Source organism: Natator depressus, chromosome 28 (assembly GCF_965152275.1).
Source record: "Natator depressus isolate rNatDep1 chromosome 28, rNatDep2.hap1, whole genome shotgun sequence".
Taxonomy (NCBI): Eukaryota; Metazoa; Chordata; order Testudines; family Cheloniidae; genus Natator; species Natator depressus.
In genome coordinates this window covers 5728078-5746838 of record NC_134261.1, presented here as the reverse complement: position 1 = coordinate 5746838, position 18761 = coordinate 5728078, and the positions used below count along the sequence as shown (strand labels likewise).

Here is an 18761-nt window from a genome sequence, read left to right as displayed (position 1 = left end):
CATTTTACTGGACATATAAAGAATTATGTGCAGCCTTGCAGATCCAACACAACCCCATTGTCCCCACAACCCGCAGTCTGCTGGGACAGTGGAACATCAGAATAGGATCCTGAAAAATAAACAGGCTAAGATCTGTGCGGAGACAAACTTAAATTGGCCAGATGCCCTTTCATTAGCATTGATGCGCACGAGGGCCACTCCCAATCGAAAGACTGGACTCAGCCCTCATGAGATCCTGACAGGGTACCCGATGCGACTTCTGGCAGCGCCTCCACTGACCCTTGCCCAGGTGGACATTCATTTCCACTGAATGCATCCGATGAAGTGAGCTGTAGCTCATGAAAGCTTATGCTCAAATAAATTTGTTAGTCTCTAAGGTGCCACAAGTACTCCTTTTCTTTCATTTCATGGATGACACAATGCTTAATTATTGTCAGGCACTAATGAAATGTGTTAGGTCTCTTTATACACAGGTTAAAGAAGCACTACCCAAGGATCCTGAGCAACCCTGCCACTGGCTGGAACAAGGAGACTGGGTCTACATAAAGATTTGTGTCAAGGTTCCTTCCCCACTCTGAACTCTAGGGTACAGATGTGGGGACCTGCATGAAAACCTCCTAAGCTTACTTTTACCAGCTTAGGTTAAAACTTCCCCAAGGTACAAACTATTTTACCCTTTGCCCTTGGACTTCCACAACCAAACTTTATCTGGGCTCCTGAAAAAGCGTAGTTTGGAAACGTCTTTCTTCCCAAAATCCTCCCAACCCTTGCACCCCACTTCCTGGGGAAGGTTTGGTAAAAATCCTCACCAATTTGCATAGGTGACCACAGACCCAAACCCTTGGATCTTAGAACAATGAAAAAGCATTCAGTTTCCTTACAAGAAGACTTTTAATAGAAGTAAAAAAGAATCATCTCTGTAAAATCAGGATGGTAAATACCTTACACGGTAATTAGACTCAAAACATAGAGAATCTCTCTAGGCAAAACCTTAAGTTACAAAACAGACACACAGACAGGAATATTCATTCTATTCAGCACAGCTATTTTCTCAGCCATTTCAAGAAATCATAATTTAACGCATACCTAGCTAGATTACTTACTAAGTTCTAAGACTCCATTCCTGTTCTGTCCCCAGCAAAAGCATCACACAGACCCTTTGTTTTTCTCCCTCCTCCCAGCTTTTGAAAGTATCTTGTCTCCTCATTGGTCATTTTGGTCAGGTGCCAGCAAGGTTACCTTTAGCTTCTTAACCCTTTACAGGTGAGATGATTTTTCCTCTGGCCAGGAGGGATTTTAAAGGGGTTTACCCTTCCCTTTATATTTATGACAGTTTGACTAAATTGAAGACTTGATTCCAAATATGCTTGTTAACTCATTGATTTACTGATTTGACCTGAACTTTATCACTGTATTGTTTAACCCTTAGCTGAGTGGTGTTTTTAGTCATTTAGCCTTAGTGATGTGTGCCCTTATTTGTTCATGTTAATAAAACATGTAACTTGGATCTTGAGTCATTTCTTTCAATAAGCAACAGGGGCTGGAACTTTTATTTGTATAATTTCCCTTTAATTCGATCTCCATTTTCTGCATTTCGTTACTGTTCTAAGTTAAGGAACGTGCAGCAACACAAACGGACACAAACCTGTTGCTGCCCCATTCTGTGCCCATCCAGCAGGAGTAAAGAACAAACACCTCCTGGAGCAGGGATTGTAACACTGGACTGTAAATACAGACGCCTGTTCCCAAGGTTTGCTGTCTTTCTCAAATCATGGCATAAGGGTGACACTTACAGCTGCTTGTCATCACGCCTGGCAGGAAGGAGACCCCTATGTGTATTCCCTTGGGAGGCAGGGGGATCTGGGAGACCCTGGTCACTGGGGGCTACTTACCCAGAGCTCAGGAGCAGTCTAGTCAGGGGTGATGCAGTAGAAAAGAGCTGGATGCTGCTTTCCCCACTTACTTCTCTTTATCCCCTTTCAATGTCTCTTCTTTCCCTTTCTTCCCACTCCCCCCACCCTCTGGCAGGGAGACTTGGTCACTTCCCTGCTCCCAGGGGCGCTTACTCTCCCATAGCTGGGTTGGCCCCTGCGAGTGCTAATAGGAGTGAGAGCCTGGATGTGGGTCAGTCCCCTGCAGTGGCTCTGGGACACACAGAGGCAGGAGAAGGAGGAGAGATGGGGCTAATTTCCACCTCAGAAAGTCCCTGGCCAGGTAAGTGCAGCAGCTGCAGCCGGGGTTGGGCTTGAAGGAGCCAGGAAAGGTCCAGAGCAGCGGGGAGCGGCGGGCTGGCAGGAAGGAAGGCAGGGAAAAGAAGGAAAAGAACCATGGGGCAGCTCCTGGAGGCTGAGCTTTGTAAGGTACAAGACACTGCCGGGGCTGCTGGCTCCAGTGTGAGCTGGGAGGCCGGGCTGAGCTCTGGGCTGCTGCTACGGCCCCAGAGGGGCTGGCCCAGGGACAGACTTTCACTGAAGCACTTTCTGTGCCCATCCGAGGTGGGGACTTTCCCCAGCTGGGCCAGTCCCAGGCGCTGCTGCCCCTGCCAGGAGCTGCAGGCACCAGGGGCCAGAGAGACGCCGAGGGCAGCGTTGGGCGGAAAGGAGAGAGACTCCACACAAAGGCCCCTGAAGCCAAGGGTCTCACAGCCCCTGAGGTGTTGTTCCTGGGCAGGGAACATGCCTGGACAGTGATGGAGCCGCTGCCCTCACGCTGCCTCAGGTGTCGTGGGAGAAACTGCTATCTGCAGGACTTTGCTACTTAGGGCGCACTGAGCATGCTCACATGAACTGAGCATGCTCAGTAACATCTGCTGAAGCCACTTCCCTTCACCCTGCCCTTACTTGGAATCAGATTCTGCAGACTGCTATTTACAGTGTTAAAAGGGGGCAAATTGGAGGAGGGTGGTGTGCCTTTTACACACGCATAAGACACAGAAGAAACAATTATTTGAGTTACTAAAATTTCCGCCTTTTCACAGCATTTTAGTTCTCAAGGTTGTTTTAATTTGCTTATTTTTTTGGAACTAGAAATGGGGAAAGAGTACATTGAAGTCAGTGGAATTACCACAGTGAGGGATTAGTCTCATTATTTGTCACTAACAAAAGCCTTTGTTAACACAGAGTTAACTTTGACTGCGAACATCTCTTACCCTTCCAGCACATTGAGATCAGTAAAACTCAAACTCTGGAAAAAACAGGGAATACAGAGCGAGGGTACATGCCCAGATAACCTTAACTCTGCCCGCGAGAAGAGAATCCCTGATAGCATATGAAAACAAAGAAAGGTTTGGGGACAAATTACAGCTACTTCCCGAGAGTTTGTTTCTTCTGCAGTTAATTGATCCTGGCCTGGTATCTGGCTGTGGAATTTACTATTTATTGTTTGTACCCCAGCATATTTAAAGACAAAACTGCTTCACAAAGGCTCCTTTATTTGAGGTTATACAAACAGGCCACATACACACCTATTTCAAGGAGATGGAATTTTCCTGACCCACAGGGAACTTAAAATAATGCTCAGGATCACACATTCCTTAGGAGAAAATGAAGGGAGGAAAAAAACAAAAACAAAAACCACCAAACCCTTGCTGTGTCTACCCAAATTATCAATGAGACCAGAAAGTGAGACTAGAGAAGTAAGACTGTGCAATTAACTCTCTGGTCCTACACTAACTCTGCAGTTACTTAGATGCAGACACAACCAGCTCTATGATTGGTAACCTTACAGAGACTCTGCTGGTGATCATGAACTGGGAACACATTCCCTTTAAGCAGCTGCCATTTGAAAGCATCCGAAAGTCACAAGGAACAACGATCTGTGTTAAAGGAAGGCTGCCATTTATTGGAGCCCCAATTGATATTCTGCGCACAAAGAGAGGTTTGAATGTGTAACAGGTAGTTGGGTAAAACTTGGTTATTTTATTTTTGTAACAGCCTCCTGTCCATCTCCAGTAGAGTTTTCAGTCCCAATGGCAACTTACTTACCGAATGTAACACAAACTAGTCCATTCCTCCCAAGGGGATGGGGTTCTCGTTCTTCTGCACATTGTAGCCCACGGAGACCAAGGACCTGCAAATGTGCCTTCATATTATACCTTTGTTTAATGGATGAAAACAAACTAGAGACTTAGAGGATTGGAACTGATTTCAGCGGAGGGACCTGTTTGCTAGGGTTTTATGCATTTGCAGAGGAAAACCTTGAGTGTTTCCATTCACTTCAGGTATCCCTATTCATTGGAACTCCTGAACATAATGGAAATGGATATGCAATTATTTTTGTTAAAGGAACAGCTTTCTAAGGGGACACTTGGATTTGAACCAAGGACCACCTGATCTGCAGTCAAACACTCTACCACTGAGCTATGCCCCCCATGACAATGACAGAGGGGAGTTACAGATCTTGGCTTGCACACCCACCGACATAGCTACCACCTCTCGGGGAGGTGGATTAACTACATGGACGGGACAGCTCTCTCCCATCCGCTTAGAGCATCTTCAGCAATTATGAATAAGTAGGAAATAACCGACTGCATGGACAGTAACCAATTCAATACAAGTAACTGGTTAGTAAAGAAGTCTGTTTTGAATAAGATGTACCTCAGTTAGGATGCAGTGCCACTGACCCCAGATTGGGACTGGTTCAAACAGGGAATTTTTTTTTTAACAATTTGACACAGTGCCGATTCACTACTGTTTGGTTATACAGTAAGTGGAATGCCAATTAGTTGTTCATTACTAATAAGGTTAGGCAACTTTCTCTCACTTTGTTTTTTAATGTTTTCTAATGAGTTATGCCAGCTGCTATATAACTCTGCTAAGCAGTAGAAATAATTTCTTTAAGAAATTTTTTCCTTGCCTTCATATCGTTTCCTGAAATCAGTTTATTCATTTTTAGTTGTGTTTGGTTAAAAAGTTTGTCAATGCCATGCACAATTTTAAAAGGTGTACTGTTTCTTCAGTAGCCAGGCCCTTAACACCATGAATTATAGTTTCAGAGACAGCTTCTGCTGCCCAGTCGTCAAAATAGTTAATGTTTTGTTTTTCTTATATATATTACTCTGTTCCAAATAGATACTCCAGATTCCGATAATCTTGAAATGAAACCCATATTTCAATACTGGAGTCTCCTAGTTCAAGAGATACCAGACTCTGGAATAGTCTTTTGCCCAGTCATTAGGTCTCATGCATGTTCCTGATGAGAAAGGTACAGTTGCCTTTACATAGTAATGCAATTTTAGCCATTTTCCAGTGATAAAGTTTTAAAATCACGGGCACCGGAACTCACTTTGATGAATAATTTACAGTTTAAATAACTGTTAGATCTGGCCCAGGTAGTGATTTCTATAATGTCGCTAAAGACAATTGCGTACTCAATTGTCCGATGTGGTAGACTGAGGGGTAGTTGACAAGTCTTATTTATGTGGCTCTTTATCTTTTCTTCTTCCAGCACTCAGGGGGTTCACTGTGCACTGATGTCCTCTGATGTCTTTGGGTACACCATTAAACAGCTTAAGTTGGTTAACATAATAAAGTTTTTGCTTGTTTGTTTTACATTTCTTTTGTTTTCAAGAGCCAAAATTTAATACACAGGTTAACTTTCCTTTGTGTAGTAGGTACCAAGTCTATTATAGCACAAATTATGCTTTTGTTCTGATTTTCCCAATTCTTTAGCATGAACGTACCTGTTTTCCATGCTTTTGCAGTTGTTGTACAGACATTCATTTTCACTTAACGTGCGCGTTTGTAACCTTTGGGTGGGCTACAGTTCACTTCATTACCCTTCTCCAGTGCCAAAAAAACCAACCCCAACTCCCATAGAAGAGTAGCTGGAGACCCAGAGTTTAGTCTCTAAGGATTTTCATCAAGGATTGCACAGGGTCAACCTCCCCACATTCAAGCCCCAAAAGGAACGAAAGAAATGAATTTAGTTAAAGAACTGTATAAACTCTTATGATAAAGAAACAAATAATCTAATTTTTACAGCATGACATGGCTATTTTATAATCCACAGACATTACCTTCACAGTTATACATGTAACCCTTCTGCCAGGCCAAGTTGATAGCAGCAAGGGCCGGGTTCAGTACACAGGGGTTCCCTCTCATCAAAGCAAATGCAAAACTGGCTCGAGCCCCCACCCAGTGACCTGGGAAAATCTTACACACCCCCTGGGCGCCTCAAAGAGGCAATACTGCCCCTCTCGCAAGCACAGAGTCTCAGTGTAGCAGAGAATCTTTAACAACATGAGGTAAATGACATCATCATTAAATTGGGAAAACACCACAATTAGCATTCATTAACCAAACCATGAGCAAAGACCCACCCCAGCAAATTGGGCCACATCCTTTCCCTCGGGTTCTTGAGTCCCAGAACCCAAACGTCTCTCGAGTCCAGCAATCCACAAATCACCCAAAGTCCAAAAAGTCCAGCCCCAGAGTTCAAAAGTTCATCTGCAGAGTGTTACTCCCCAGTCTGGCTAAAATGTGCCTGTGTGTGCGGGAAAGAGGTAAGCGGCACCTTACATGTCCTGAAGCTGACTGCCCCACAGGGCTCCACTCTGCTGTCTCACAAACGCTCCACCAGCCCATCCACGAACAGCACCACTGCACTCTAGATCTTCCGGCTCCCCACTACTTGACACAGTGCTCAGTGATTCCAGCTCATAGTAGTGGGAGCCTTAGTGCTGGTTCACCATAAGGCCAAAGTGAATTCAGCACAGTACCTGTAACAAGACTCTTGATAGACCCAAAATTAGCTCTGACATTCCACAGTGGGGAGAGAGACAGAGGTGCAATTGGTGTTTCAGGCCCTCACAAAAAAGGCCCACACCACCAGGTACTAATACCTGTCTCAAGCCTCTCTCAATTCACAGAGTTTTGGAACCCATTTCTCTTGCCTAGCGAGTGCTACTTAGTTGATGGTGAGTCCCTCCATCATAACAAAAGTCCAAGTACAGTTCCAAGCACAGTTCCCATAATCAGGGTAATAACAATTTATTCTTCCTGCCCCAATAACAGAGACACTGGGGATCCCACAGCAGCCAGAGTGACCATTTGGGCAGTTATGGCCTCATTCTAGGCGGGGTGGTGTGTCTATGCAAATGAGATCAGCCCCTGAAGTTCTTTTCCACAACTTGCCACATCTCACCACCAGATGTCAGGGTGGATCTCATCCTGACTCTGCTTACATCCATAAACATAAAGAAAACAAATTAAAATCTGAACAGTTCAGTCCCCACAGAAGTACAGTGAGAAGAAACTGAGAGTTCCCAAAAGCTTAGATTTGTGCACCTAAGTCTCAGAGTCTTTGATCACCAAATCTGTACAGTCTGTGAGTCTAACACAATATCATCTTCCCTCCACTTGCTTACAGGAATCTTCAGCTGGAATCCATGCAGACTCTTCCTCTGCTAGCCAGTCAACAGACTGATTAACCAACCACTCAGTTAAGTGTATAGATTTCAAGAAAACCCTGTTACAAGAAAATACAAAACCAAGAATAGCAAAATGTAAAGGACTCTTTCCCCATTACTACATTTAACAAAATGTTGGTGACTCAGACTAGTTGAGACAATTTAACTAGAACTGTTTGGCTAAAATCAAAACGACATTCAAAGCGTACAATTAAAACAGAAGTTATTTTTCCCTCCCCTTTTCCCCTGGCTATAATTAGCCTTGTCCAGGCTTTCCTGTTCGAGGGCTAACAGTGTCACTAACCTGCTTCAAAATGCTTCAGAATTAGGGACAGCAGCCTGCTCCCTGCAGCTGAGCTCAGCTTCTCCCAACTCATACAGGGCACGTGGCCTTCTGCAAAGCACTTGCCCTGACTGCTCGCCCTCATGGAGTCTGACCCCAGCAACAGGGAACCTATTGGAGCAGACCCAAAACTACCACACCCAATTCCAGAGGCTTCTGGATGTGGAGTCCTTAGTCTGCCAGGCAAGCTACATAGCTGCAGGAGAGAATGCAGGCAGAAGCCCAGCAGCAGAGTGGGGGCTTGTGATGGGCTGGATTACAGAAACCCCCTGGGAGCTGCCACCTGATGTGCCAAGACTACTTTTGCCTCTTTCTGTCCTGCCCAGTCAGCTTAGGACTTCAGTGCCCTGCCTGGTTTGGGCCAGACCCACTAGCCTGCTGCAAACCCAGACCCAGGTCTGAACCACATCCCCCAACAGCTGTAGGCTTAACTGAAAGCAGCTTACAGAAGTGTGTCTGCCTTTAACACTCAGATGCCCAACTCCCAATGGGGTCCAATCCCCAAATAAATCCGTTTTACCCTGTATAAAGCTTATACAGGGTAAACGCATAAATTGTTCGCCCTCTATAACACTGATAGAGAGATATGCACAGCTGTCCCCCCCCCCCAGTATTAATACATACTCTGGGTTAATTAATAAGTAAAAAGTTATTTTATTAAATACATAAAATAGGATTTAAGTGGTTCCAAGCAGTAACAGACAGAACACAGTGAATTACCAAGCAAAATAAAACAAAACACAGAAGCCTATGTGTAATGAAACTGAATACAGATAAAATCCTCACCAGTTCCAGTAAGCTCTCTTTTAAAGACTAGTCTTTTTGTAGTTTGGGTCTAGCAATCACTCACACCCCCTGTAGTTACTGTTCTTTGTTCCAGTTTTTTTTTTTTTTTTTTTTCCAGGTATCCTTGGGGGGTGGAGAGGCTATTTCCTTAGCCAGCTGAAGACAAAATGAAGGAGTCTCCCACGGGCTTAAATAGCCTTTCTCTTGTGGGTGGAGACCCCCCTCTTCTCTCCTATGCAAAGTCCCACTACAAAATGGAGTTTTGGAGTCACCTGGGCAAGTCACATGACCATGCATGACTGAGTTCCTTACCAGCCAAGCCACACTCCTGGGAAAGCCCAGATGTGGATTGGTATCTCCAAGTTCATTGTTGGCTTAAGGGCTTCTTGTTTGGGCACTTACTGAGATTGGTCTTTTCTCAGGAAGTTGACCAACTGCTTCTCTAAAACCTACTCAGAATCAAACAAGTACACAGACAATATCCATAACTTTGAATACAAAAATGATACATGCATACAAATAGGATTAATAAATTCAGTAGATCATAACCTCTACAGAGATATGTTACATGGCATAGGTAACATAAAACATATTCCAGTTATGTCACATATACACATTCATAAGCATATTTCCATAACACCTTATGGGGGGCACTGTCACAGAGCTGTCCTGTTTATTGCGCTCAGTGTAGCATCTATGATTTCCTGCCCTGTGGGCTGGTGGCATATGTGTGTATTCAGTGCAAGGAGCTCCTGGGCCTCAGAGACCGCTTACAGGCTTTGGAGCCAAGGTGGTGGAACTGGAGGAGCTAAGGGAGGCAGAGAGGTATGTTGATGAGGCTTTCGGGGACACCGTAGATTTGTCCCACCTCCGGCAGACAGTCCCTGCACTGTTAAGAAGGATGAAAGGCTCAGGGAAGGAGAGGGAAACCCTTCCCATAGTTGGGACCTCCTTCCAGATGATGCTGGGGTATCCTCTTGCACTGAGGTTACCTCTCTGGAGGAGGGGACTCCAGTCATTAGGAAAAGGCAGGTGTTAGTAATGGGAGATTCAACCATTAGAAACAAAGATAGCTGGGTTTGTGATAACCAGGAGAACCTCATGGTGACTTGCCTGCCTGATGCAAAGGTTGCAGATCTCTTGAGGCATCTAGATAGACTTATGTGTAGTGCTGGGGAGAAGCCGGTGGTCGTGGTACATGAAGGTACAAGTGACATAGGGAAGGGTAGGAGAGAGATCCTGGAGGCCAAATTTAGGCTGCTAGGAAAGAGACTGAAATCCAGGACCTCTATGGTGGCTTTCTCAGAAACGCTTCCAGTTCCAGGGCCAGGTAGGCAAACAGAGCTTCAGAGTCGCAGAGATGATGGTGTAGAGAGGAGGGGTTTAGATTTATTAGGAACTGGGAAAACTTTTTGGATAGGGGGAGTGTAGCGGGGTGAACACCCACTCGGGCCCAGAGGGTTTAGAACAGCCCTGAGAGAGGGCTGTTGTAGAAGGAAGGCAGAGGGGCTGATTGGGGAAGCAGGCTCAGCTCGGGGCCATGCTCTAATCAGGGCCCAGCTGGCTCTATAAAGGCTGTGAGCCAGATGCCTTGGGAGAGTCTCTCTCTCTCTCCTCCTTCCTCCTCCTCCCCGAGAGAGGGAAGGGCCTGCCTGCCTGCCTGCCTGCCTGCCTGCCTGCCTGCCTGGAGGGGCTTAACCCAGGACCTAGTTTGGAGCAGGGCTGGGGGAAGGCCAAGGGAGCCTGAGAGCTCTGCCCTACGAAAGCCCCAGGCTGAGGGCCTGGTAAGGTCTATTAGGTACGGGGGTTGCAAGGGCAGCCATGGGTAGGCAGAGGCAGCAGGTCCAAACCCAACCTTGCGTGTGATGAATGGCTTGTGCTGCAGTCTGCCCCAGGGAGCGGGGGCTAGCTGGTGACTGGCAGGAGCCTATGACTGAGGTGAGGTAGGGATAGTGGGTGGGGGGTTCCCCTGGGAGGGGGAGACCCAGAACTGTGGGGGTACTGCGAGAGGGCAGCACCCAAGACACGGGCACTGGAGTTCTGGAGGGACATGGGGGGCCAGGGGTGGTGAGACACTGGCCTGAAGAGGGCGCTCCAGAGGCTGGAACGCTAATTCCCCAGGATGACCAGCAGGAGGGGCCGCTGGTGAGTCTGCGTCCAGTTACAGGGAGCCTATACAGGAAGGATGGGCTCCACCTAAACCAGAGTGCATCCAGGATGCTGGCACTTCACCTTAAAAAGTTTGCAGAGCAGTTTTTAAACTGAGAGATGGGGTGGTGGGGGGAAGCCGATGGCTGCAGAGGAGCACGTGGATCGGACAGAGACTCCTCTTAGAGGAGAGTCTAGTGATAGAGATTCTCTAGATTTTAGTCAGGAGGAGAGGATGGAAGAGGATAAAGTATGGGCCGGATCAGATGAGAAACATTCACATAAAAAAGAATCTGACATATCAGAAAAGGGCAGACAAATAAACAGTGACAAGTTTTTAAAGTGCTTGTACACAAATGCTAGCAGTCTAAATAATAAGATGGGTGAAGCAGAGTGCCTCGTGTTAAAGGAGGATATGATATAATAGGCATCACAGAAACCTGGTGGAGTGAGGACAATCCATGGGAGTGGCACTATATTTTAAAGAAAATGTAGAATCAAATGAAGTAAAAATCTTAAATGACTCCACACGTTCCATGGAATCTCTATGGGTAGTAATTCCAGGCTCTAATAAGAATATAACAGAAGGGATCTATTACCGACCACCTGACCAGGACAGTGATGGTGATTATGAAATGCTAAGGGCGATTAGAGCGGCTACCAAAATAAAGAACTCAATAATAGTGGGGGATTTCAATTATCCCCATATTGACTGGGCACATGTCACCTCAGGATGAAATGCAGAGACAAAATTTCTTGATACTTTAAATGACTGCTTCTTGGAGCAGCTGGTACAGGAAACCCACAAGGGGAGAGACAATCCTCAATTTAGTCCTGAGTGGAGCGGAGGATCTGGTCCAAGAGGTAACTATAACAGGACCGCTTGGAAATAGTGACCATAATATAGCAACATTTAACATTCCTGTGGTGAGAAGAACACCTCAGCAGCCCAACGCTGGGGCATTAATTTCAGAAAGGGGAACTATGCAAAAATGAGGAGGTTAGTTAAACAGAAATTAAAAGGTTCAGTGACTGGAGTGAAATCCCTGCAAGCTGCATGGACACTTTTCAAAGCCACCATAATAGAGGTTCAACTTAAATGTATACCCCCAAATTAAAAAAAAAACAGTAAAAACTAAAAAAGAGCCACCATGGCTTAACAACCATGTAAAAGAAGCAGTGAGAGATAAAAAGGCATCTTTTCAAAAGTGGAAGTCAGATCCTAGTGAGGTAAATAGAAAGGAGCAAAAACACTGCCAAATTAAGTGTAATAAGAAAAGCCAAAAAGGAGTCTGAAGAACAGCTAGCCAAAACCTCAGAAGGTAATAACAAAATGTTTTTAAGGTACATCAGAAGCAAGAAGCCTGCTACACAACCAGTGGGGCCCCTGGACGATCGAGATACAAAAGGAGCACTTAAAGATGATAAAGTTATTGCGGAGAAACTAAATGAATTCTTTGCTTCAGTCTTTACAGCTGAGGCTGTTAGGGAGATTCCCAAACCTGAGCTATCCTTTGTAGGTGACAATTCTAAGGAATTGTCACAGATTGACGTGCAGCTAGAGGAGGTTTTGGAATTAATCACGTTCACTCAAGCCAGCACCTGGCCCCTCGCAAGCTGTGACTAGCGCCCCCAGGTCAGCCAGAAAGAAGCAGCTGTTCTCACTGGAACAAGTCCGCCCACGGCTCGCAGGCAACTCCCAAGCCCACCACAGCACACCATCATGGCCAGAAAGGAGCCCACTTGGACTCACCATTGCTTATTTTCCTTTCACCCAGAACCCTGCTTCTTCTCCTGGGCTCCAAGTAGCCATCCCTGGGAAGCCAAGAGCCAACTGGCCCTCCGCCCCAGGCTTTGGCAGAATGAACGGTGGCACTCTACTGACGCCACCTAGACGCACTGAGGTGCGTAGCTTCTGCCCTGCCTTCCTCAGCATGACTCTCCTCTTTTGCCCCATTCCTGCCTCACTTCTTCCTTTGGCAAGTCATGCAAAGGAGGCCAGCCGGAAGAACCGGCCTCCGTCGGCCAGCCTCCAAGGGCAGAGGAGGCCAAGCCACAAGGCTCCAAAAGGTGACTGGCCTAGATGCTCTAGCTTTCCCCGGCTGACGCCAAGGTGCTTTCTCAGCTCATTCCACCACCCTCTGTCCTGCGGGGGTCGGGGTTATCCCAGGGACAGGCCAGGGGCAGAAGGAGGACTGCCTCACTGGACAGCTAGGGGAGCTGGGAAATGTAAACCATCATGTTTCTGTCTGGTTTCGAACCAGGGGCCTTTTACATGTTAGGCAAACGTGATAACCACTACACTACAGAAACTCTGTCACTGAGCTCTGCCCCTCCCTTCAAATTCCAGCCACTTTGCTGGCGCTCACCCTGGCACACACTGATGGGGCGACCTGGAGAAAATGGTGGCAGCCCTTCGGTAGGTCAACTGGTAGAGCAAAGGACTGAAGCCAGAGCTCAGGAAGTCATCCTTACGTTGCTCTTGTGACTTCAGCTTGAAGGAGAGCTTCTTTTTCTTCCCCTTGCTGGGAAAGAACAAGAGAAGAAAGAAAGTCAGGTGGGCCAACTTGTGCACAAGCCCACACTGTCTTTTCCTACTGGGGAGCATGAAATGAGGGACTCGTGGCCAGTAAAGGCATTGCTGCGCTTCCAGAAAACAGACCCCACCCCTGCACACAAAGGGACCAAAGAGCATGCCAAAGCCTGGGATTGAGCCAGGGAACTTCTAAATCTTCATTCTAACACTCTCCCCACTGAGCTACTTCGGCACCAGCAGGGCACCTTTTTGGCCTCTTGCGTCTCTGTCCGGGATGTTTTTGTCAGCCACGGCACAGAAAAAGGATGTCATTGTGAGCGACCCACAAAGTCAAGGTGAATATTTGCCTGCCTTGCTCAGCTTCACTTGCTTCCTCACCCCATTCCTGCCTTAGTTCATAGAATCATAGAATATCAGGGTTGGAAGGGACCTCAGGAGGTCATCTAGTCCAACCCCCTGCTCAAAGCAGGACCAATCCACAACTAAATCATCCCAGCCAGGGCTTTGTCAAGCCTGACCTTAAAAACCTCAAGGGAAGGAGATTAAACCACCTCCCTCGGTTACACATTCCAGTGCTTCACCACCCTCCTAGTGAAAAAGTTTTTCCTAATATCCAATCTAAACCTCCCCCACTGCAACTTGAGACCATTACTCCTTGTTTTCTCATCTGCTACCACTGAGAACAGTCTAGATCCATCATCTTTGGAACCCCCTTTCAGGTAGTTGAAAGCAGCTATCAAATCCCCCCTCATTCTTCTCTTCCGCGGACTAAACAATCCCAGTTCCCTCAGCCTCTACTCATAAGTCATGTGTTCCAGTCACCTAACCATTTTTGTTGCCAAAGTTCCTGGGTTACCTGGTGGCTGCAGGCGACTGGGGCTTAGCGGCACGGGGAGGAAGTTGGGCAGCTGAACCCCGGCAGCAAGAGTCCTGCTGCCACTTGCCACCCCACCCTGTTGTCCCAGCTTCACTGACTGGCTGCCGGGGACTTGGTGCCCAGCAGCACAGCGGGAGGTGGACAGAGCCACCTCTTTGCCTCCTCTCTCTGGGCTCCTGGCTCGTCTTGCTGGCCAACAGGGATTTTGGGGTGCAGGAGCGCAGGGAGTGGGAAGGGCGAACATCAGCAGCTGCCTCCCCTACATGCGGGAAAATCGGCTTGACCTGCTGGCCCCGCATATCAAGTCACCAGGCCTCCAGCTCACCCCATTCGACTTAATGGGTTGACCTGGTGGCCAGAATTCTTTCCAGCTGGGATTTCTCCCCAAAGGTACCCTACATGGGATCAGGGTCCTCTACAGTACAGACCACACAGGAAGGCTTAATGCTCGAGCTGCAGCACGTGCTGGGCAGGCTTAAAGCTGGACTCCCCGAGGCAGGAGAGAAGCAGAAGACTTGGCCCCTGGAGGAGCAGTCTGGGGCTTCCTATATCCCATTCACTCACAGCCAGCCCCCCGCCCCCACTCCCAAGCAATCAATGGTGCCCCCAAGTTGGCCAGAAAGGAGCAGCGGTTCTCACTGGAACAAGTCCACCCACGGCTCGCAGGCAGCTCCCAAGACTGCTACAGCACACCCTCTTGGCCAGAAAGGAGCCCACTCGGACTCACCATTGCTTCTTTTCCTTCCATCCACAACCCCGCTTCTTCTCCAAGAGGCAGGCACAGGATTCTACCTCCCAGCAGCCAAGCACACCTCCCTGGGTTCAGCCCTTGGAAGGGCAGGCAAGGGCTTCCTGGATCCCACTTGCTCACAGCTAGCCCAACCCCCACCTCCAAAGCCATCAGTCACGCCCCCGGTTAGGCCACTAAGGAGAAGTGGTTTTCACTGCCCCATGGGTGGCAGGGAGCCTCTCAAGCCCATCATCACACACACAGATTGGACAGAAAAGAGTGCTGGCCCAGGCTCACTCAGACTCAGCTTTGCTTGTCTTCCTTCCACCCAGAACCCCCCTTCTTCTCCTGGGCTGCAAGTAGCCATCCCTGGGAAGGCAAGAGGGAGGCACAGGATTCTACCTCCCAGCAGCCAACCGCACCGCCCCAGGCTTTGGCAGAACGAATCAAAGTCATCCTTACATCACCCTTGTGACTCCAGCTTGAAGGAGAGCTTCTTTTTCTTCCCCTTCCTGAGAAAGAGCAAGAGCAAGAGAAGAAAGAAAGCTCAGGAGGGCCAACTGGGTGCAGAAGCCAATGCTGTCTTTTCCTGCGGCGGAGCCCGAAATGAGGGATTCGTGTTGGGTGAAGGCACCACTGTGTTTCCAGAAAACAGCACACCCCTGCACAAAGAGGGATGAAAGAGCGTGCCGAAGCCTGGGATTGAAGCAGGGACCTCTAGATCTTCAGTCTAACACGCTCCCAGCTGAAATACTTCAGTACCTGCAGGGCTTCCTTTTGGCCTGCTGCTTCTCACCTTGAAGCTTATTCTCAATAAAACATAGCTCCAACCAACAGTGGCCAATGCAAAAGTGTCATCGCTTGCTATTTTAGCACTTGAAAATGTCACTGGCCAGTGTTTGGCTCTCTCTAACGCTGCGCTTCAGTTCATGAGGGGAAAGGCGAGAAAAGTGATCTTTGAACTAAAGGCCTTCGGTTAACAGTCTAACGCTGTCTCTTACTCGAACACTGTTTAAGACTGGTCCACCCTGTGGTGATGCCAGTTTGATTTCTAGATGTTAGTACATTTCAGTTACTGTTAAAATTAAAAAGTTTCTATATGCTTAAAGGAAACGAATTTTTTATTTGCTTCTATATGGGATGAATAAATACAGATTTACAGATCCTAGCCTGCAAATGTATTGTCTAATATGATACAGAAAATCATGCATACAAATTGTGCATCAAAACCATGAAATGAGCTACAAATGCAATAAAAACAAGGTATTCAATGGTTTAATATATGGAGTGGGGGTGGCGGGGGGCACCGAAGATGCTTCTCGCCTGGGGTGCCATTTGGTCTAGGGGAAGCCCTGTCAGGGAGAGCAGGAGTTCAGTTTCCCATGCCTATTTTCAGGCTGTAATCTGTGGGCACCCTGCTCTGTGGGAAGGATCCTGGTAGCCCAGACTCAGGGCTGGAACAGGCCCTTTATTTAGGTGGTGGCTGCATGGTTTACAGCGCTCTGATGTCTCAGACAATCTGTCTTTCCCAAAGCCTCAGATCTGCGTCCCCAGAAGGCTCCTGCACCGCCTCCTCTCCCTTCACATTCTATAGAAAGGAGCAGCATCAAGGGTTAGGGATGAACCATAGGGCACTACGTGGGCAGCAGATGCTTCAGGAGTAAACCCAGCACCCAAAACAGAGGGGGGGAATATATTACTTTTTCTCGTTACTTAGCCACATGCTATAGCTCAGAGAGCTCTTTTAAATGTCTCCCCTCACACAACCTGGGAAAGGGGAAGGATTCTCAGGTTCTGGCTTGATTTGAAGGAGGATCACTGGACCCTAGAACCATTCACTGCCCTTTCCTAGAGAAACCTTTTGTAAACAGAATGGGGCTGAGATAAATGCTGACTGGAATCAAGAATTGTTCCCCTGGAATACCAGCAGCATTGGGCAGCTGGAAATCTCACAAAAGGGGCTGAAGCCTTGGTGGTTCAGTAATAGATCTCCTAGGTACTGCATGGGAGGTCTAGGTTTGTTTTCTGGACAATAGCGGTCTGAGTTTTATTACCTCCAAATTTCAGCAGAAAAATTCAGACCCAAACTGTGTGGTGGGGAGCTCGATCGCGGTTTCTTTGGGTTTGATTTGGTTTCTTCTCTTATTCTCATTTTAAAAGCCCTTGAGCATTTTGATGGAAAAAAATGTTTGTACAAGACCAAGGAAAAGTAAGAAAAGTTAAAAAGCTGCATTGAAGGAAGGGGGTGCCTGTGTACCAGGGCAGGGGTGGAGATTTTTATGGGGAGGGGGTTAAGGGATAAATGAGAGGCTTCTGCTGGAACACAGGGGGATGTTTTGCAGCTTAATTTTCTAAAGGGAAATCTCTCCACTTTCCCTCTGCTGATGCCCAGCTCAGACCCCACTGACACCCCTATGATGAATGAGAATTTTCTGAACATTTTGTATGCATATTGTGTATACCTCAGTTTCCCCTATTTGTTGCACAATTATCTTGGTCAGATGTCCAAAATTGTGGGGTGCATCCTGCCAGGGGGAATGGAGTAACATTCAGGGGGATGCAACTGGGGCCCGGGTTTTTGAATGTTATATTTCTTGACTTCTGATTTGTGTCCATTTATTCTTTTAGGTAAAGACTGTCCGGTTTGGCAGTCGGAGAACACTTCAATCTCCCTGGTCACTCAATTACAGGCATAAAAGTCGCAATACTACAACAAAAAAACTTCAAAAACAGACTCCAATGAGAAACTGTTGAACTGGAATTAATTTGCAAATTGGATACCATTAACTTAGGCTTGAATAAAGACTGGGAGTGGATGGGTCATTACATTAAGTAAAACTATTTCCCCATGCTTATTCCCCTCCCCCCCCCACTGTTACTCACACCTTCTTGTCAACTGTTGGAAATGGCCCATCCTATCACTACAAAAGGTTTTTTTCCTCCTGCTGATAATAGCTCACCTTATCTGATCACTCTCGTTAAAGTGGGTATGGCAACACCCATTTTTTCATGTTCTCTGTGTGTATATACATCTCTTCCTATTGTATTTTCCACTGCATGCATCTGATGAAGTGGGTTTTAGACCATGAAAGCTTATGCTCAAATAAATTTGTTAGTCTCTAAGGTGCCACAAGTCCTCCTCCACCGCTGCCATGCCCATCGCCTCCCCAGACTTTAGGGAAGCCCCCCCAGCCGGCGGGGAAGGCCAGGGCAAGAAGAAGGGGAAGGGCCCCGCTAAAACCACCGGGCCCTCCATGGCAGGGGCCACCCCCACTGCTGCGGCCCCGCCACTGACCACAGTGTCCTCCCCCGCTGCCCCCTCCACCAGCTCTGCGGATGTCCCTCCCTCAGCCCCTAGGACGTATGCCCGGGCAACGGCAACCCTGCCGCCTCGTCATCTTTCCCGCCCACCACCTCCGCCACCATCAATAGCGGCCGGGGCCCCTTTCCTACCATGACAAGGAAGCACAGTATCCGATGCCTCCTGGTGCCCGCCTCGCCCCACAAGGAGACCTACGTGTGGGCGTTGGCGAGGGTGCTGGGGCCCTCGGCCATTGTGGCAGCGTCCAAAATGTACGGAAAGGTCGTCTTCTTCTTAGCATCGGAGGCTGCCACCCAGGAAGCAGTGGAGAGGGGCCTGGCAGTGGCGGGGCAGTGTTTGTCCCCCTAGAACCGCTAGAGGACCTGGGCGTCCGCCTGGTCCTGACCTCTGTCCCTCCTTTTCTCCCCAATGCTGCCCTGCTACCCGCCCTTTCCACCCTGGGGAAACCTGTTTCTGTTATCAGCCCTCTCCCGTTGGGCTGCAAGAACCCCACCCTCCGTCACATCTTTTCCTTCCGCCGGCAAGTGCAATTTTTACTGCCGTCAGCAGCGCATGACGGCGAGGTGCTCGAAGGGTCCTTCCTAGTCCTCCACCAGGGGGCCCGTTACCGG

The 18761-nt window shown here is 47.8% G+C and overlaps 2 non-coding genes across 2 annotated transcripts; both read right to left on the bottom strand.

The window, feature by feature from the left end:
* Window positions 1–4296: 4296 nt before the first annotated feature.
* On the bottom strand, window positions 4297–4368 carry TRNAC-GCA (transfer RNA cysteine (anticodon GCA)). Its single transcript has one exon. It is a non-coding gene; the product is annotated as a tRNA-Cys (tRNA).
* Window positions 4369–12925: 8557 nt separating this feature from the next.
* On the bottom strand, window positions 12926–12998 carry TRNAV-AAC (transfer RNA valine (anticodon AAC)). The gene has a single exon. It is a non-coding gene; the product is annotated as a tRNA-Val (tRNA).
* Window positions 12999–18761: the final 5763 nt, after the last annotated feature.